Here is a 21711-nt window from a genome sequence, read left to right as displayed (position 1 = left end):
TGGAACTGTCCCACAAAGTCCAAGTGTAACCGGGACCAGGGGCGGTGGGAAGATTCCCAGGCCCGTTCCGGGGCTCGGGGAGGCTCGGGCCGGGACGCTTGGCAAGGTTGGCACCGCTTCACCACGTCCTCTATGTCCCGGTCCATCCCCGGCCACCAGACATAGCTCCGGGCCAAGGCTTCCATGTGCACCACCCCGGGGTGTGCTTCGTGAAAGGCGGTGAGGACCCGCTCCTGTAGGGGCTTTGGAATGACCACCGTACTTCCCCACATGACACAGCCCCTGTGGACGGACAGCTCATCCTTCCGAGAAGCAAAGGGCGTTACATCAGGGTCTCCTTTGGCCGCGGGCCACCCCCTCACCACCCAGTCCAAGACCTGGCAAAGTACCTTGTCCTTGGAGGTGCCGCGAGCCACCTCCGCGACATGGACTGGCTGATCTGGAAGGGACTCCAGAAGAGCGATCTGGTGGGTGGGAGCAGGATCTGGGTCACAGACCGGGAGCGGCAGGCGGCTCACAGAAGGCCCAGCAGCGGCTTGTGGTCTGTGAGGACCGTGAAGGGGCGCCCGTACAGATAGTGGTGGATATTTTTCATCCCCGCCACAATCGCCAGCGCCTTCTTATCTATCTGTGCGTAATTGCGCTCAGCCGCTGATAGAGTCCTGGTATAGTACGCAACCGGGACCTCATGGCCGTCCAGCAGCCGGTGGCCCAGGACTGCTCCCACCCCGTAAGGGGAAGCGTCACATGCCAGCACCACCGGGAGCGCCTCATTAGGACTGCTTCCCGTAAGGGAAAGCGTCACATGCCAGCACCACCGGGAGTGCCTCATTGAAATGCGACAGGACCGCATTTGCGACGAGGTCTTTCACCGCCTGGAACGCTGCTGCTTGTGGCGGACCCCAGACCCAAGGTCACCGCCTGGAACGCTGCTGATTGTGGCGGACCCAGACCCAAGGTGCCAACTTGTCCAGGAGGTGATGGAGTGGTTCCACGACTGCAGCTTTGAGGGGCAAAAAGGAGTGGTAGAAGTTCAGGAGCCCCACAAAAGCCTGCAGTTCGGACTTGGACGCTGGAGGCGGCGCCTGCGTGATGGAGGTCACCTTGTCACAGTGGGGTGGATGCCTGAGGCACTTGACGCGAGGCACCCCCAAGAGACATTTTTCCTGCTTGACTTTGACCCCTGCTGTGTTGAAACGTTGTAATACGGCCCTCAGATGGTCAGGGAAGGACGAGTCATCTGGAGCCGCGATCAGGACGTCGTCTAGAAACGGCTGAACCCTGGGGATGCCTTTCAGGAGAGAATCCATAAAAGACTGAAAAATCCCGGGCGCGACCGAGATTCCGAACTGGAGGCGGTGAACCTTGAACGCCCCCCTGTGAGTTGTGATTGTTTGGGCTTCGGCCGTGGCGGCATCAACCGGCAGTTGTTGATACACCTGGGCCAAGTCCAACTTGCCAAAGACTCGGGCCCCTGCCAAAGCCGCCAACATGTGGCTCACCACCGGCACCGGATAAGCGTGTGCCTGCAGAGCCTTATTTAGCGTGCATTTATAATCCGCACAAATACGCACGTCCCCGTTGGGCTTCACCAGGGTGACTATGGGTGTCTCCCATTGTGCTGACGTGACTGGTTCCAGAACCCCTTGTTCCACTAAATGATCTAGCTCAGCGTCGATTTTAGGCTTCATCGCTAGTGGCAGCAGCCTGGCCTTGACGCGAATGGGCCGCACCACCGGGTCGAGATCCAGGGAGATTGGGGGCCCAGAGAAGCGTCCCAGGGTGCCATCAAAAACGTGGGGAAATTCCGTGCACACCGTGCCAAAATCCCGTGACCCGACCTGGTGTATTCCATTCAGAGAGATTCCCAGGGCCTCGAACCAAGAGAGTCCCAGCAGGATGGAGAGAGGCCTATCCACCACCAGCAGGTCTAGGGTGCTGTTAAAGTCTTGGAACTGGACCTAGAACTCGCCCCAGCCCAGCACCGCCACGGGGTTCTTATTGAAGTCCCTTAACCGCAAACCTTGCGGCTTCTGAAGGGGCTGGCCCCCCTTCGGACACAGCATGCGGAGTGTATCCGCGGAGATAATGGAGTAGGTTGACCCTGTGTCGATCTCCATGCTGCAGGGGGATCCCTCTATAAGAACCGTGACATGCATCTTGTTGGGGCCATCAGGGGCAAGTTACAGACCTGGTGTTGCGGGAAGTGGGCCGATGTGGTGTGGAGGTCGATGGGCGGCTCTGGCGTGGTCTGGTGGGCGGACGACTTCTGGCGTTGTCCCTTGGAGCAGCAAACCCAGGAAATGTGCCCCGATTTGTTGCAGGTCCGGCAGACTGAGTTTCGGAAATGGCACAACTGGCGCTCGTGACCCTCTCCGCAGCTGGCACACGGGGCAGAAGCGGTCGAAGAGGCTTTGCCCGTGTTGGCGGACGGCTGAGATGACCGACAACAGACCTGATGCACCTTGTCCGAGGCGTCTTAGCCGGCTGTCGCTTGTGTGCGGTGGACCGCCTTGGCGCGGCGGTCTGGTGGGCCTTTTCGTATGCAGTGGCCTCCCGGATTGCCTTCTCCAGGTCCAGGTCGTCCTGGCTTACCAGCTTCTTCTGAAGCTTTGGGTCTCTTAGTCCCATGAGGAACTGGTTGAGGAGAGTTTCGGCTAGGTTGGAGAAGGAGCACCTGGTCGCCCCCTGATTGGAGTGGGCTAGGATCCACATAGTCCATTGTCTCTTGGAGCGAAGCTCGATGTTTGTGCCTAACCACGAAGAGCCCAAGCCGGCCACGTGGTCTGGACTGGATACATTACAGGGAAGAAGGCACAAATCATTTCCAATTGGGGAAACTGTAAGGGAAGAGAGAAGAATTAATCTCCTCCCACCCCAACAGCTAATTTTTACAACTAAATTACAGGCCCTGAGGAAAGGCAGCCATAGTATATTTCAACCTTTCCAAACTGAAGACCCGTGTTTAACCAGCCTTGTAACATGGGGACATTATCCCCCCCCAACCATTTATATCTATCTCCTTTCCGGTCTCTTTCTGTTAGTTCCTTCTTTCTTTTTGCCCACTTTCTCCTCCCGCCATCTTTTCCCTTCCTTTAAAAACATCTACATTAAAAAGAAACCACAATCACAATGGCATAGCTGCGTCAGAGCTGTTCTGTCTTCCCATTTTTTTCAGCAGTGTGCTTCACGGCAGAATGCTTAATGTTAGCACTACTGACTTCAGGCAACAGCTTTACAGCAGTTTTGCTGCTCTATGATTAAGCAAGGTGCACACATCTTGACTGCTTCTGTTTTCCTCTCAAGGGCTCAGGAGACGGTAGGCCCAAAGACAAGCTGAAATGAGGTAAGTGTTCCTTAATTTGAAGTTTTGCCCTAGATCTTCCAGATATTCGTGTCTCAGAATCACTTTTTGTTATGGTTGCCAGCCTCCAGGTTGAGCCTGGAGATCTCCAGGTATTATAGCTGATCTTAAGGTGACAGAGATCATTTCCCCTGGAGAAAATGGCTGCTCTGGACAGTGGAGTCTATGGCATCATACCCGACTGAGGTCCCTCCCCTCCCCAGGTTCCACCCCAAAAAGTCTCCAGGCATTTCCCAACCTAGAGCTGGCAAACCTACATTGGGTTCCTCTGTGATGAAGATATTCGAGCTAAACTAGAGTATGGTTGAAGGCCCCATTCTGAACCAGATAGAACTGCAGGTTGATAGAGAATAAATTGCCCTGACCTGGATCGCCCAGGCAAGCCCGATCCCCTCAGATCTCAGAAGCTAAGCAGGGTCGATTCTGGCAAGTACTTGGATGGGAGACCTCCAAAGGAATGCCAGCAGTGGGGAGGTGGGGGCAGGCTTCACTCAGCCACCTCTCTGAATTTCCTCCAGGCCTTCAGTAGGGGGTCAGTCACCATGACTTCCAGGTACTCACATGACCACACATGTACATGCACATATAAAAAAATACAAAAAAGAGAATAAAATAATTTCCACCAAGGTCATTTTCACCAAGGTCAGGTTGCTTAAGCTTTGTGTCAAGGAAAGCTGGATTCTGCAACTTGTATAGATCATGCAAGCGAGGCAGGTTTGCGTATATTGGCTTATTCTGCATAGTTCTGCTTCAGCTTGTCATAGGGAGAAACTGTGCAGGGTATTGAAGTCTTGTAGTCTGTTTACTAGACATTTTACTCAACTACACTCTGGTTTCTTTCTAACAACCAGGCATTCAGGGGAGGGGCTGTGACTTAGTGGTAGAGCAAGAAGGTCCTAGGTTCAGTCCCCAGCATCTCCAGTTAAAAGGATCAGGTAGTATGTGATGTGAAAGACCTCTGCTTAAGACCAAGGAGAGCCGCTGGCAGTCTGAGTAGACAACCAAGGTCATTTTCACCAAGGTCAGGTTGCTTAAGTTCTGTGTCAAGGAAAGCTGGATTCTGCAATTTGTATAGATCATGCAAACGAGGCAGGTTTGCATATATTGGCTTATTCTGCATAATTCTGCTTCAGCTTGTCATAGGGAGAAACTGTGCAGGGTATTGAAGTCTTGTAGTCTGTTTACTAGACATTTTACTCAACTACACTTTGGTTTCTGAGATTTTACCAGTGTTGGAAGTTACAAGTTAGAACACTTCTATTCAGTATTTACTGAGTTAATATTGTGTTCTGAATCACATGTTTGTTTGTATCCTATCTGCTTAGAGAGTTAGAAAGCCCGCCAGATACAGATCTAGTTTGTTGTTCTGATTGGGGAATGGAGTGTTACTATTTAGCATTTTATGGCTCTTTGTCCCTGAGCAAGAAGAAGCTCCAGTCTCCATCTCTCTCCATTAGACCTTAGCCATGTAAGGAAGTCTATCTAGACATGAGGATGTAGAAATAAAGCTCTTTGTTATTTTACCTCCTGTTTACCCTACCCTTGATAGGTTGTTAGTAAACTTTTATATTTTGAAACTACCATGGACTCAGACTCATTTTTACTCTGCTAAACTCTGCTGAATTAAGAAATTAAGAAATTAAATACTAAACCATCTAACACAAAGGGACAGGATCCTTGCATCAGTTGCCTTGCATCCTGCCAGAAAATTCTATCGCTAACCACAACCAAAGCAAGAACAGACTACCCATACGTGCATTTTGCATCTTAGGCAGGTTGCATCACAGGTGGGTTATCCTTTTGCATCAGCAAACTAGTAGAAACATAGCAACATTTTTAAAATTACAATATTTGTAGTACCTGTCTCCACAAAGCAAGCCCAATGTGGTTTACATGTATGTTTCCAAGTAGGTATAATGGTAACAAAAGTAAAACCGTTAATTGGCATGCTCATCTTTAAACCGCTCATATCTGTAACCCATAAAAACAGCAAAACCCTCTCCAGAACAGGTTTACATGCCCTCCTAACTGTGGACAAGGCAAAGGCAGCTCTTGTATCATTTGGCATCCCATTCCACAGGATCGGGGGAAGCTGCTGAAAATGCCCTAGAACAGTAGTCAATAAAGGCTGATTTCGCACTAGAGCTGCCTCGATGTTGCACCGCCGTTTGCCCCGATACTATTGGTCAATTTCACACCCGAAGCCGCGACAAAGGAAATGTAAAGAAGGCCGTTAAATGCTTTGTCTGTTCCCGAACGGGCCATCTTTCCAAAGACTGCTGGTTTAGACAATCACAGACAGATCAAAGAAATAAAGACATGCGCTCTCCCCCTATTTCTTCTGTAAGAGGAAACGCCAGAGGGCGTGGCAATGGGAAGCCAAACGGTCATCAGGGGCAGGAAAAATCCAAGCCTGTGTTTCTCCTGAGAGAGGCTGTGCCAGAAACTGCAGGAAAGCGAGCCGAATGTGCGAATGTGCTTGCTGTAAACATTAATCATAGCAGAGAATACAGTGATGAATCACTGTGGCTACTGGACACAGGGAGTGCCGTCCACATTTGCAACAGTGCTGAATATTTTGTTGATCTGAATAAAGATGAGATGCCCAAACTGATCAAAGTTGATAATGAACCATTGAGAGTTGCTGGAACAGGAAAGATTTTTCTTAATGTGTTAAATTCTGCTGGCCAAATTCAGCAAATGACTTTAAATGATTGTGTATTTGTGCCTGAAGCTAGTACTTGTCTGATCTCCTCAAGGAGAATTATTGCTGCTGGTTTTAACATTAATCTTAAAAAGGGACAAGGAAAAATTTGGCACAAAGATGGAGTCGAGCTCATTATGGAAGAGCACGACAGTTACCATTATGTAAGAAATCTTGGCATAACTGAAAATGATGAACTGGACACAAGTGGACCTGTGTTTCACACAAAATCATCTGAATGTGAGCACAAAGACTGTTTATTTAAATGGCATGTGATGTTTGCTCACAGAAATTTACAAAGTGTGAGAAAGCTTCTGAAGGGCTGTAATATTGATGCTGTTGAATGCAATACTATTAGTAATGGTTGTGATACCTGTTTTAAGGCAAAAGGCAAAGCGCCTTGTTACAGAGGCAAAAATCCAGAACAAGATAAAGGTTTTCTAGAGACTGTGTACTCAGATCTTGTTGGCCCTATCAAACAATCTACTGGTGGTAGTAAATACTTTGTGACTTTTATGGAAGCAAAATCCAGATATGTCTATACCTACCTACTTAAAAGTAAAGACCAAGTACTTGACAAATTTAAGTGCTATGTTGCTGCTGTTAAAAATAAATTTGGCAAAGCGCCTGAAGTGTTATTCACTGACAATGGCACAGAGTATTGCAGCAGTGAGTTCCAAAGGTTCATGGAACAAGAAGGAATTGAACATCAAACAACTATTGTTTATTCTCCAGAACAAAATGGAACAGCGGAACGCTTAAACAGAACCATACTAGAAATGGCGCGTTCTATGCTAATACAATCTGGAATTTCAGAAGATATGTGGGGTGAAGCAGTCAATACAGCTACTTACCTGCACAATAGAGTTCCATCTAAAACTACAAATAAAATTCCTTTTCAATTATGGCATAACAGGATGCCTGGACTTAAACACATTAAAGCATTTGGATCTAAAGCCTATGCCCACATTCCAAAAGAGAAAAGGGGCAAATTAGAGCCAAGAGCAGAAATTGGTATCCTAGTGGGGTACGCTCAAGGAGGAAAAGGCTACCGAATTTTTGATTCTACAAACTGTGTAATTAGAGAATGCAATGTGGTACATGTTGATGAGAGTAACATCCTGCAAACTCCTAAGCCAGCTGAGTCCACAGCACAACCTGTCAATCAGGAATCTACAGATGTCTCTTTCTTTGATGTGATCACTTGGCAATCTGCAGAGACCACCTGTGACCAGGCAGGTCCATCTCCACAAGAGGATTCCACCTCAGAAGGGGAACAAGGGAATTCCACCTCAGAAGGGGAACCAGGAGAGGCAACGCCAAGGGTAAGAGAGACAACTGCTGTGAGACAATCAGCAAGGAGTACCAAAGGTGTTCCACCACCAATGTACGGAATTTGTGCAAGTGTGCAACAAATAAAGGAACCTACTAACTGGAAGGAAGTTAATCAACTACCTGCATCTGAAAGAAGCAAGTGGATTAATGCCATGGAAGAAGAATTTGCATCTTTGCAAGACAAACAAGTTTGGACTCTTACTGAGTTACCTTCAGAAAGAAAAGCCATCGGCTGTAAGTGGGTGTACAAAGTGAAGTATAACCCTGACGGCGAAGTGGACAAGTACAAAGCTCGTCTTGTCGCAAAAGGATTTTCTCAAAAATATGGAATCGATTTCTCGGAAACTTTTGCACCTGTTGTAAGCTACACAACCTTCAGAACACTTTTGAGCATAGCAGCCTCAAGGGGCATGCACATTGAACATTTGGACGTCAAAACTGCGTTTCTCAATGGAGAATTGAATGAAGAAATCTACATGGAACAACCAGAAGGATTTTCAACAAAAGGACAAGAAGGCCTAGTGTGCAAACTCAACAAAAGCGTTTATGGACTAAAGCAAGCAGCAAAAGCGTGGAATGAGAAACTGACTGAACTGTTACAAAAACAGAACTTTCAACAAGGAATAGCAGAACCGTGTTTGTTCTCAAGAATCAAAAATGGACAATATCAGTACATACTCATTTATGTTGATGACTTGATTATTTGTTGTGAAAATCAAGGAGATGTACAGGAAATAGCAGATGAACTAAACAAGGAAGTGGAAGTGAAACAATTGGGACCTATAAAACACTATCTTGGAATACAAATTGAAAGAACTGATGATGGAAGTTTTCTTCTAAGCCAAAAGCAAAAGATCATGGACTTTATTGAATCTGTAGGAATGAAACATTCCAAGCCAGTGAGCACACCTCTTGAAAAGGATTACCTCAAGAATACAGAGGGACCACTACTTCCAAATAACCACGAATACAGATCAGCAATAGGAAAATTATTGTATCTTAGCAAAATTTGTCGACCAGACATAACTTCAGCTGTTGGACTATTATGCAGAAAGACCAGCTCACCGACTATCCATGACTGGAAAGCTGTAAAAAGACTGGCAAGATACCTAAAAGGAACTTTGGATTACAAACTGAAAATCTCATCCTGTGATGAACCAAGACTGACTGGTTTCATGGATGCCAACTGGGGAAAAGACACAACTGATGGAAAATCTACAAGTGGATACTTATTCTACTATGGAAACAGTTTAATTGACTGGACTAGTCAAAAGCAATCTGTTGTAGCGATCTCTACTGCAGAAGCTGAATGTGTATCAGCGCAAAGTGCCAGCTATGAACTGTACTGGATCATTCATCTACTGAAAGACTTTGGAATAGACGAACCGAAACCAATAATAATGTATGAGGACAATCAAGCTTGCATCGTTCTCTGCAAAGGTGAGAGCACCAAATCCAAGAGTAAGACCATTGCTCTTCAATGCAAATATGTGAAAGACTTACAAGACAAAGGACTCATTGAACTTCGTTACTGTCCTACTGACCAGATGACTGCCGACATCCTGACCAAGCCGCTTGACAAGCAACGTTTTTGAGAATCTTCGTAAAAGTTTAAATTTGCATGATTTCAGTGTTATAACTTGAGAAGGGGTGTTGGAAGTTACAAGTTAGAACACTTCTATTCAGTATTTACTGAGTTAATATTGTGTTCTGAATCACATGTTTGTTTGTATCCTATCTGCTTAGAGAGTTAGAAAGCCCGCCAGATACAGATCTAGTTTGTTGTTCTGATTGGGGAATGGAGTGTTACTATTTAGCATTTTATGGCTCTTTGTCCCTGAGCAAGAAGAAGCTCCAGTCTCCATCTCTCTCCATTAGACCTTAGCCATGTAAGGAAGTCTATCTAGACATGAGGATGTAGAAATAAAGCTCTTTGTTATTTTACCTCCTGTTTACCCTACCCTTGATAGGTTGTTAGTAAACTTTTATATTTTGAAACTACCATGGACTCAGACTCATTTTTACTCTGCTAAACTCTGCTGAATTAAGAAATTAAGAAATTAAATACTAAACCTTCTAACAACCAGGCATTCAGGGGAGGGGCTGTGACTTAGTGGTAGAGCAAGAAGGTCCTAGGTTCAGTCCTCAGGCTCTCCAGTTAAAAGGATCAGGTAGTATGTGATGTGAAAGACCTCTGCTTAAGACCAAGGAGAGCCGCTGGCAGTCTGAGTAGACAATACTGACCTTGATGGATGTTAAGTCGCTCGCTTAACAAAGTAGTCGGAGAGTGATTCAGCAAAGATTCAGCTTTATTCAGCAACTCGAACACAACTCCAACACGGATCGACATCTGATAGCCAGAACAGCTTTTACATTGCAGCTGTCCTGCTTTTAAACTCTCCTGGCTAATGTAGCCACACCCACTGTACATTTACCAACCAATAAGGTTGTATGCATAAGGACCAATCACGGACGTTCCCGCTCAGGGAGCTTGCTGACAAGTGATTGGTTGGTTCTTCCTGGGCTATCAATGTGATTGGATGGATTTGGATCCTAGCCCAGGACGAAGCTTAACATTGTACTTCAATTAGATGATTCATGTATTGCAATGGCAGCTATTGAATGCATTACAATGGACCAAGGGTCTGATTCAGTATAAAGCAGCTCTGTGTGTGTCTGTGTATTGTTCACACACTTTTAAGCCTAGCTTCACACCCTTCAGAGTCAGAAACTTGTATTTTGGAAAACAAAAGAACGTGCTTGCAAATTCTGTGCTTGTACAGTATAATCATGCAAGCAAAGAATACACTTACTCCTTGTCATAGCTAGAAGCTCACCTTCTTCTGGCAGTGCTATAAAAAATTAAGAACCGTCCTGGGGAAAACAGGTGTAAGCTTCATGAGGTTAAATATATACATGAATATGTGAGATTTCCAGTGAATGAGACCCAAGGCACCTGTTCTGTACATATATCAGACTATGAAAGGGCCATCTTAGGCACTGATGCTGGAATTGGGATGGGGCAGAGGTTGGGGCAAAGGTGTCCCTATCAGTGGAGAACTGTTTGCAGTTTTCTAGCTGTACAAACACAACCCTGCAGCCCCTCCTGGCCACTGAATGAGTCCATTGTTCCAACTACTTGCCAGGATACACACATGTCACAAGCACGGAGTCACTGAGAACCTTTCAGGATTAACTCTTTATGGCCTGAGCTCTTTCTGCTTTAGTCAAAGCCTTTATTTTCTCTTTCCATATTTCAGTTGTCACTATCCGCTCACCAATCCAGCACTCTCAGCTTCCTTTTTATTCACTCCCAACCTCTTTTGAGTAGAGGATTCAGTTAGTGTTGTGTAGTATAAAGGTCAGGATATTAGAAGACTTGGGTTCACACCCTGCTCAGCCATGAAGCTTAGCCAGTCACTTTCTCACACGCTAATCTGCCTCACAGAACTGTGTGAGGATGGGGGGGGGGGCCCTCATATGTTGACCTGAGCTCTTTGCAAGAAGGTGAGATTTTTAAAAAAAGTAATAATGGATTCTGACACCATGTTATGTGGGAGAGAGGAAGACTATCACCCTTCGCAGAGTAATCTGTGGTTATTCTAGAACACTTAGAGAAAAATACTGCTTATGATGAAAGTTTCTTTGTCGGACTCCCCTCCAGCTTTTTCCAGAGTGCTGGAAAATGCAGGAAAAATAAAAATATAGGAGGAGAGAATGTTTTAAATTGGTGGCTGTTTTAAAATAATAAATGATCTAACTAAACAGGATAACACATAAATGGTCTGATTAAAATTTGCTTGAAACAGAGTTTGGCTGGCAATCTGTTTGTCATGCATTATATAGTTATAGATTTATTTTTTTTAATTATTATTTAATTGAAGAACAATATTACTTACAACCAAAAAAGGTACATAAATTATATAAAACATCATCTAATATTTAAACAAAATTTTATCAGTTCAACTTATATGTCCTTACATTATATTTATATCTCTTAGATTGGAGGTCAAAGAAGACGGGGACGGCAAAGGATGAGATGGTTAGACAGTGTCATAGATGCAACGAACATGAAATTGAGCAAACTTCAGAGGACGGCGGAAGACAGGAGGGCCTGGCGTGATCTGGTCCATGGGGTCGCGAAGAGTCGGACTCGACTGTGCGACTGAACAACAAAAACATAAGCAGTGTTCTTCTTTTTAGTTATAAATTTATAATATCATTTTCCTATGTATTTATAACACTTGTTATTGGTATACTGAATATTATTTATAGTTGTATGCGTGTCACATTTTTTCATACTGTTGGATCAGTTGGTGTTTTCAATTTGTAGTTTACAACACACCCCTATTTTTGGTATACTCTTTTGTACTTTGTTTTTGCATTTCTTGAGGGTGTTCCTTCTTGTTTTCGGTGACCTACAAAACAACAAGAGAAATTCGACTGGCTGGCCGTAGATCCATCATTTGCAGTGATGAGTTCCCCTGAAGCTGTCTGTTTCTGCCCTGCCAGTGAGACTCCCTGATAGTTCTGTACTTCTTGTTGGGGAAGTGTCATCACATTCATCACCCTTCAGATTAGTTTATTTATGTAGCATATTTTTTGCCCACTTTTCTGCCCATTAGAGAACCAAAGTGCTTTACAAAAATACACTTTTAAACAAATGTATATAAAACAGAGAATGAAAGACAAGAGACAACAGGTAGTTATGTCATCTTGGGTTGGTGTTCCCATGTTAACCCATCTGGCCAAGGCCATGGGCTGTCAGCCACAGGCTAATAGCCAAGGGTCAAGAGTACTTAGGTAATACAGGACATAGTACAGACAAATATGACCTTGGATGTCTGCTATCTGAAGCCAAGTTTGTCTGTATAACCCAGAGAAGCACATTCCTAAAAAGTAGCTCGTTGGGAGGGAGTCTCATTGTCTAAAATGTCGCTAACTAAATCGCCTGACTTCAGCCACACTGCAGATAAGCACTCAACACAGATCTCTAGTAGTAGAAGAAGAAGAGATTGGATTTATACTCCGTCCTTCACTCGGAGTCTCAGAGCGGCTTACAAACTCCTTTCCCTTCCCCTCCCCACAACAGACACCCTGTGAGGTAGGCGGGGCTGAGAGCTCTTTCCAGAACTGTCCTTGAGAGAACAGCTCTGACAGAACTATCGCTTGCCCAAGGTCATCTAGCAGCTGCAAGTGGAGGAGTGGAGAATCAAACCTGTAGTGATTAATTGTATGCTAGTCTAGTTCAATACATTTGTTCTGTAATAAAGGACTGAAACTGAACTCAAAGTACAGTTGACTTTTGCAATCCTCAGAACAGATAATAGATGTGGCTGTCTTCCCCCCCCCCCCATCCCTTGCACTTAAAATGTTTAGTCCTATTGTGATGGAAAGTCTATGAAAGGCAGCTTCAGCTCTGATTGAATCCAGGGCTGTCTTTGCCCACTTCTAAATCTATAGCATCTCATTCATCACTGTTCCCTTTTCCTGCAGTGCAAGTGACAGACGTTGCCAGCTGCTGGCCATTCCTCTGGCTCTCCCTTAGCCCCAGTAGTGTTTTACCTCTGTGGCTGAAATTTTGCTTCCAAGAGTCTTGAGAGGTTGGGGGAAGGGGACTGTATCCCTGCACCCAATTCTATAGCTTTTGTGTTTCATTAGCCCATTTGTAGATAATGTTGATGCATCCCATCTCACAACTTGATTCCTCCTTTGAAATCATGCCAGCGCTGCCTTAGGCACAGGCACAGCTGTGCGGCCCTGAAAAGAGCACCACTCTCAAACAGATGGAGCCAGGAGATGCCGGGGCCTCTGGGGACTGCAAGAGTGGCGCGGGTGACAAGCAGCAAAACAAGGCCGCGAACTCTGCCGCTTCGTGCTCCTTGCCTCCAACCCTTCCCAACATCTCATGCCATCGCCCAGTGCCTCCATGCCCAAAGTGGCCTTCCCTCCATGCCTATGCCCTTTGCATTGGCACAGCTTGAGGAGGTGCCTTGTACTGGGCTGTTAAACCTGAAAAGAATGCCTCCATCTGCCGGAGGGGAATTAAGTCGAATCCCCAGGAATCTGTGTTGAGAGGGAGGAGAACAGCACTTGTGTTACTCTCTTTGGGAAGGACATGGGGGGGTGGGCAGGCCATTAATCTGAGGAAATATTTCTTTATTTTCCCAGTGCAGAAATTTGAACTCGTACAGCACCTGGGACAACAGGCTGTTGATTGCTTCAGCTAGGCATCCAACACCCTCCCCTTCCTCTCTGCAAAAGAGCCGTTAGTTAAACCTGCTCCAGTGCCCAACAGGGAGGAGGGAGAGTGGCTATTAAATAATTAAATCCTGAAACCCGAGTGAGGGTTTGCTGACCTCTCATGGGCAGGTAACCCCAACCCAATTCCCAGGACTCACCCCACAGTCAAAACATAGCAGCTCGAGCCTTTTTTGTTTTCATAGCTGAAGGGGCTGGGGCTGGGCCCACGCCAAGCAGAAGGACCCTCTCTCTTTCTTTCTCTCTTGCCTTGTCTCAGTCTCACGGTTGCCCTATCTTTCTGTGGCCCATGGCTACAGTGACCTGCCGAAGACGAGCATCAGAGAACACCAAGTCCACTAAAGGAAGATCATCTAGATTGCCATGACATTTATATCTTACTTGTCATCCTATTCTAGGTGACTGTGATCCACCCTGATTAGAAAGTACTTCAGCTCATGAGATTGCCCAATGTTAATGTCATTTTTTCACAACATGTCACCTCCTGTTAGCCAAATATTGGAGTGAATAGAGTGAAAGTGCATTCTGATGCATATCCTGCATAGGGCAAAGGTAAAGGTAAAGGTTCCCTTGCTCGAAAGCCAGTCGAATCCGACTCTAGGGTTGCGGTGCTCATCTCCATTTCAAAGCCGAAGAGCCAGCGCTGTCCAAAGACGTTTCCGTGGTCATGTGGCCGGCATGACTAAACACCAAGGCGCACGGAACGCTGTTACCTTCCCACCGAAGTGGTACCTATTTATCTACTTGCAATTTCTTGCTTTCGAACTGCTAGGTTGGCAGGAGCTGGAACTAGAGATGGGAGCTCACTCCATCATGCGGCACCCGGGTCTCGAACTGCTGAACTACCGACCTTCCACAGCCTGCAGTTCAGCGTCTTAACCACTTGAGCCACCACAGCTCCCCATATAGAGCAAACATATGAGCAAATCACCAGAGTTCTTTAGTATCTGTTCTTAAATCCTCTTTCTTCTCGCCCCTCATATAAACATGGAGCTGGCTTGTCCTAAGCTAGGCCTTTGGTATATCTCCTTGTCAACTTTGACACTGCTGTTATTTGCAGGGTCTCAGGCAGAGAGGAATCTTTCCCAACATCTGCTGCATCTGAGGAACTTTAACTGGAGAAGACAGGAACTGAACCTGGGACCTTCTGTGTACAGAGTGTGTGCTCTACTGTGGAGTCATGGCTCCTTCCTTTCCCCTGCAGGTCACAGTTATACATGTATTGTGCCTGAAACTTGGAAGGATGACTCAAGCTGTAAATCTCTATTTCCTTGCCCTTGCATAGTATCACTTACCTCCCTATTTTATCTTTCTCCCAAATTCCAAACTAAATCCCCCTTTCTATAAAAGAATTGTGTCGGAATAGTTAATGATTCCTATTTGCTCACATTGCATAATTTATTCCTGTTGCAGAATTTGGTTAGCATAGAATTCTGTTGGGTATTACAAGTTGAAAACACTCAGTATATCTGGGGTTAAATGTTTGTTTATGTTACTCACAGGAAGTCACACGTTTCTCATGTAACCAATGTTCTTTAGCTGTAGGAATGTCCGGGAATTTTCTCCCTGATCTAGGGATTTGATTGGGACTAAAGTGTCAAGGTGTATTACCATTTTATGGCTTCTCTTCCCGTCTTTGTTTGGTGTTCTGAAGAAGAAGAGCAGCAGCCATAATCCTTCTTCTAGTTTTGTCTTTGTAGAGTAAGGATGTAGCCGATTATGCTCTGTTGTTATTTTCATCCCAGTTACCCTTCCCATGCTAGAATTTAGTAAAAACTTTATATTTTAATCACACATGGACTCTCAGTCTGAATTATTTTACTCAGGCTCTGCTGGGCTATATTATCTCTGCTAAATACCATTTTTTTCAATATCTCACTATCACCCAACAAATTCTAGGCACCTGAAAAAAATACTCTGTTTATTAGGAAGGGGCAAACTGAGGGAGTATGAAAGGAGGGCTTACGATGTTTTTTCTGGATTCTGTCCAGTGGTGGAATAAGCCTGATGGATCATGGCAGCAAGGTGAACAGTGTGTTCCTTTTATAACAATACAAGGTGAGGGTGAGGGTGAGGCCTTTTTTAAATTTGGGCCTCTGCATCTGGAAATGCCTTTTAGGGAAGCTAGCTAGGTGCTTTCTGTGGTCCACAATGCCCCAGCTTTCTGCTCCCTTGCACAGCAAGTTGCCAAGCCTCACGGTTATTATTTTCTTTAAAGCGCCAGCTGCTATAGTAGAAGGATCTCAGGAGCAATTCTTTTATATGACAAAATATAATTCAAAAAGGACACTTCTAGTCTATTTAGTTATTTCATTTATTTAAAACATTTTAAGCCACCTTTTGGGTTCCCAAGGTGGCAAACCATAACAACACTATAAAACAAGATTAAAACTCATATAAATATATATAGAACAAAACACACAAACACAGCCTGTTGGTGACAAAGAAAACAAATAGAGTTGACATTAAAAGTCATGAGTAACTGGACTCAGATGCCATTGTTCCAAGAGTCAATGAACAAGGGAATCACAGGGGGAAACATCAACCCTGTCATGGAAGAGGTGGCCGGTGGGTATTTCTCCCTTATCCGTCAGTGCAGGAGAGAAGGAATGAGGCATATGTACCAGGCACCCAAAGAGTTCTCTTCACATGGTGCAAAGCCCCCCTCATAGGCAACATGGCCTGATCACAAGTTCAAGCCTGTTCAAAAGTAAAGGCTAGGGTTGCCAAAAACCCCGGTTTGCCAGGGGTCCCCCATTTGGGGGGGGCCCCCAAAGTCCCCCGCTGGGGGTGGAAGATGGACTTGGCAACCCTAGTAAGGGCCTATTCACAAGCAAGGCAAGGGAACCAAGAACTGGACTTGGACAGAGAGCCACATAGCAAAGAGGGAGGAAGGGAAAGGATACTTGGTAAGGAAGAATCAGAATATCTTCTGGAATAAAAAAAAGTGCCGCCTCATTCTGAAAGTGTCGTCAAACATGTACATTGGGGGATTCTTATAAGTATTGTATACTTTGCTTTTTTAAAAAAGCATTTGATAAGTTCCCTTAGAAAAGGCTCTGCGGGAAACTTAGTGATATGGTAAGAAGACAGTTCTTCTTTTTGGGCTGGTAAAAAAGAGTTGGAATATTTTGCCTGGGTGCAGCCAGAGGCATGAACGGAAGGGCAGGAGTCAAAGGGTCTTGATAGGGCCCTTTCATCTTAGCCCATGGTTCACAGCCTGTGGCCCTAGATACCCTGGGCCAGTAGATCCAGAATGAGCCCGGAAGTCAGAGTTGGTTGTTTTTTTCCTTGATTGCCTAAATTATACTTTTGTATTTCTTTGTAAGCTGCTCTGAGTCCCTAGTGGGGAAAAGAGCTGAATAGAAATACTTGAATCCTAAATAAAGGAATAGCGTTTTTGTTACAGCTGTAATTTAAATGGACAGTTGCCATAATTGAGGAAAGTATGAAGCCCCATCCCAGCATGCTTGCTCAGAAGTAAGCCCCACTGAGGCTTACACCCAGGTAGAGTATACATAGGACTGAGGACTTAACTTGCTTATGATCTAGAGTCCTGTATGAAGAATGAGGTAACCAAGTTTGCAGATGATAATAAATGGCTGGGATTTTACTATCCTGAATCTGATACTAAGGAACTCAGAAAGAATCCCTTCCTGGTGGTGGCGTATAAGGTTCCATATAAGTGCAATGTGAAACATGCTGGGGGGGGGGGAAGAGTCCCCTAACATTGCACATAGTTAATGTGTTATTACTTTTCTGTTGGTTTTTCTAGCTGCTGTTCTCTTCTAGTCCTTCTCTCATCTGTCTTCGGTTGATTATGGAATGTGTTTGAGAATCACTGTGTATATTAGATGTAAAACTGGCTTTTGTTCATCACTGTAAGTTGCCTTAAGTAGTCTACAGACCAGAAAGGCTGAATAAAAATAGTTTATAGGGTTGCCAACTTTGGGTTGAGAAATTCCTGGAGATCTGGGGGTAGGGCCTGGGGAGGGCAGGATTTTGTGGAGGGGGGGACGACCTCAGTGGTCCACCCGCCAAGGCAGTCTTTTTCTCCAGGGGAACTAATCAGCTGTATGTCTGGCAATCAGCTATAATTCTAGGAGATCTCCAGGCCCCGCCTTGGGGTTAGCAATCCTAATAGTTTAAGTAATTCTGGCTACAATTTCATAAGGCCTGAACTACAGAAGACGTTTTGCCACAAGTTAAGTCCAGGTACTCCTGCCCCAATTTGCATTGCCTGCAGCCAGATGGCAGCTATGGGAAACTTTCTTCTGAAGCACCACAGAGCCCAATTGTGACCAGGACCATGGCATGGAGTGGAGGAGAGAAGGGGCTTCAGCCTCCCCCCAGTGCTATTTTCCTGAGGGGCAGAACCCTCTCTGGTGTTGCCCTCCAGTGCTGCCCTAGACAGGAGAACTGTATTGTGACAGCCGGCCTAGCCAGAAGGGTCTAACTCTGAATAGAAGCCACATGGCCCAAACACAAATCAAGGCCACCTGGGGTACATAAAGAGGGTTTAACTCATCCCTGCTTTGTTGAGCCCTCAGAAACTCCCATCCCTGTCTTGGAAGGAGAAAAAAAAGAGGTGTGCCTGTCTTCCCTCCCATTTTGCAGTTAATAGTGGCACAGGGACTCCATTTCAATAGGCAAAACCATTCATTTTAAACCCCCTCTCTCCTCCACACGGGGTGAATTAATGAGTGGTTCCCATGTAGGTTTAAAAATTGCTTGGAAGGTCCTGTCAGGAAACCCCCGTTGTCTCATTGTGTTTGGATCACTAAAATAACATTTGGTGTTAGGATTTATTAGGAAAGGGACTGGAAATATTCCAGCAGGAAGTCCATGACATAAATACATGGGGTTGGATACAGTGGATGATTTTTGTTGTGGGGGGAAATAGTTCTGAGTCCCTGGGCCGGATGTGGACTGGCAGGAGACCAGCCCAAGGGGTAAGAGACAAAGCCAAACGTTTGCACTGTGTTCTTACTTTATTCAGCGAAATACCAAGATAACCAGATTGCTCAGAGCATATGGTAAAACAGTGTATACATATTGATCAATAATAAAGAGATCTCTTGGATGCCAAAACGGAGGGCCCAACTGGCAGTCAGAAAAGGCAACCCCTAGCCCCTCCAATTGACACCTTTTATACCCTTTCATTGCCAAGCATTTCCAAGGTGGGTGTCATAAAGAATGTCATGCAAAGACCCTTCCCACTAGAAGCATCGTAAGCTATAACTAACCATGGGTTATCGGGACAGATCAAGTGTCATTCTGTTGGGTATTACAAGTATCTGGGGTTAAATGTTTGTTTATGTTACTCACAGGGAGTCACATGTTTCTCATGTAACCAATGTTCTTTAGATGTGGAAAGCCCGGGGAATTTTCTCCCTGATCTAGAGATTTGATTGGGACTAAAGTGTCAAGGTGTATTACCATTTTATGGCTTCTCTTCCCATCTTTGTTTTGGTGTTCTGAAGAAACAAGAAGAGCAGCCATATAATCTCTCTCTTCTAGTTTTGTCTTTGTAGTGTAAGGATGTAGCCAATTATGCTCTGTTGTTATTTTCATCCCAGTTACCCTTTCCCATGCTAGAATTTAGTAAAAACTTTATATTTTAATCACACCTGGACTCTGAGTCTGAATTATTTTACTCTGGCTCTGCTGGACTATCTTATCTCTGCTAAATACCATTTTGTTCAATATCTCACTATCACCCAACACATTCAGATAGCACCAGAGGCAGGCCTGACTTCAATCCATAGAAGTGTACGCTTGGAGCTGGTACACTCTGTCGTAGATAATGCAAACAGATGTGGAGAGCACAGTTCAGCCAGTTACAGGGTGTTCCTGGGATGCAGGCAGAGCTTAAGTACAAGGCTTTCTGGGACTGAACCAGAGTCCATTCTTACTAAAATATAGGCTTTAGCATCTTCAGAGAGTATATTGAGAAGAACAGAAATTCTCATGTCTCCATTCTGCCACAGTTTTCACGGATGGATGGAAGGGCAGGTGATTTTCATCAATTTCCCCCTCCCTTTGCAGACCTTCAGTTCCCCTCTCATGCCATTCCCACTGAGGTCCCTGAGGGGGGGGGGGGGAAGAAACCATACCTTTGATGAGCACACAGCAAAGAATGAATCAGACACTATTTGTGAATTTTCCAGGGGCACCTGGCAAGCCACTGCTGGAGATGGGAGTGCCTGACTCAGTGGACTTTTGCTCTCGTCTAGTCAGGTCATCCTCATGTTCCACCTCATAGCTTGGAAAAAAAATAAGTCATTCGTATCTACTTCCCTTTCCCAGGCTACTTAGATACCATTGAAAATGCCCGTGGTTTTTGAAAAAACTCATGACTTTTTGAGGAAAAGCCAGGTTCACAGTGTTGGGATTAATGATCATCAGTCTATTTTCTCACGACCCATTGTTCCAAAGGCATGAACCAGAACGGGATTAGTAATGGTATCTCACAGCAACATTGATATAGTGAGCGTCCCTCACTCTGCCTGCAAGCGAGAGGTTTAGGTGAATCTTCTGCCATCCAGCGAGCTGGCAAATGTATCCTTCCCCCAGAGTTCACAACATTTGGTTCTTCAGAGCAGTTATTTAGGCATGTGAATAACCTCCCCTCCTACCACATAGTGATTTGCTATCATGGTTCATTAGTCAGCCAGGATCAAGGAGTATGAAAGGGCTTAATTCACTTCCTTGTCCATTATAGATCTGACTATGCTGGTCAGTTTTTCACATGATCTGCCGCTGTAAATCCCTCGTGTACACCATAGTGCCTCCTAATTTTCCTCTTTTGACTCCAGTGATTATGACTTCTTCTAAATGCTTGAGAAAATCGTTCAGGCACCAGAGCTGCAGTTTCACATCTAAGATGAAAATTAAAATTTATACTCGCTCACCTTCTGAGGCTGAGGACACCCAAATATGGGGGTGGAAGGCTGCAGAATGGCACCTCCTGGAGACGCCTGCTGTTCGAAGTGAACCACCTTCTTCACATGGCCTCCTGCTAAGGCTGGCCCTGACCCATTCTCATGGTCAGCAGGGGAGGTGGAGCTTGTAGGGAGTGTCCATCTTCCAGAGATCAGGCATGTCCTACATCTGGCCACTGAGTAAATTCAGTTATTGTATAGAATGGTGTGTGGTATAGCCAGGAGATCCTAAGATTGTCTGGCAGCCTGAAGCTATAGCCAGGCCTGTAGCCATGGGGGGCACACGAAGGTGACGCCCCCATGAATAGGCCCGGCCCCTGCAGGAGGGGAGGGAGCCAGCAGGAGGGGAGGAAGAGGGGCAGCCTCATCGGGTCTTCGGGGTTCCGCAGCCGGCTTCTCGAACCTTTAGAAGCCAGCTGCGGAAGCAGGAAGACCCGGTGAGGCCGCACAGCAACTCCGGCCGAGCAGGAGGGGAGGGAGAGGTGCAGCCTCCATGCAGCCTTGCCAGGTCTTCCTTCTTCTGCAGCCAGCCTCTCAAAGCTTGTTGGGTATTACAAGTTGAAAACACTCAGTATATCTGGGGTTAAATGTTTGTTTATGTTACTCACAGGAAGTCACATGTTTCTCATGTAACCAATGTTCTTTAGCTGTAGGAATGCCCGGGAATTTTCTCCCTGATCTAGAAATTTGATTGGGACTAAAGTGTCAAGGTGTATTAGCATTTTATGGCTCTCTTCCCGTCTTTGCTTGGTGTTCTGAAAAAGAAGAAGAGTAGCCATAATCACACTCTTCTAGTTTTGTCTTTGTAGAGTAAGGATGTAGCCGATTATGCTCTGTTGTTATTTTCATCCCAGTTACCCTTCCCATGCTAGAATTTAGTAAAAACTTTATATTTTAATCACACATGGACTCTCAGTCTGAATAATTTTACTCTGGCTCTGCTGGACTATCTTATCTCTGCTAAATACCATTTTTTCAATATCTCACTATCACCCAACAAAGCTTGAGAAGCCCACTGTGGAAGCAGGAAGACCTGACGAGGCCGCATGACCGTTGCCCCTCTCCCTCCCCTCCAATGGGACCCTGAGCCATGGGGGAATTTG

This window comes from Gekko japonicus, unplaced genomic scaffold, assembly GCF_001447785.1.
Source record: "Gekko japonicus isolate JY-2015 unplaced genomic scaffold, Gekko_japonicus_V1.1 scaffold100, whole genome shotgun sequence".
In the NCBI taxonomy this organism is placed as follows: domain Eukaryota; kingdom Metazoa; phylum Chordata; class Lepidosauria; order Squamata; family Gekkonidae; genus Gekko; species Gekko japonicus.
This window is presented reverse-complemented; position numbering follows the sequence as displayed.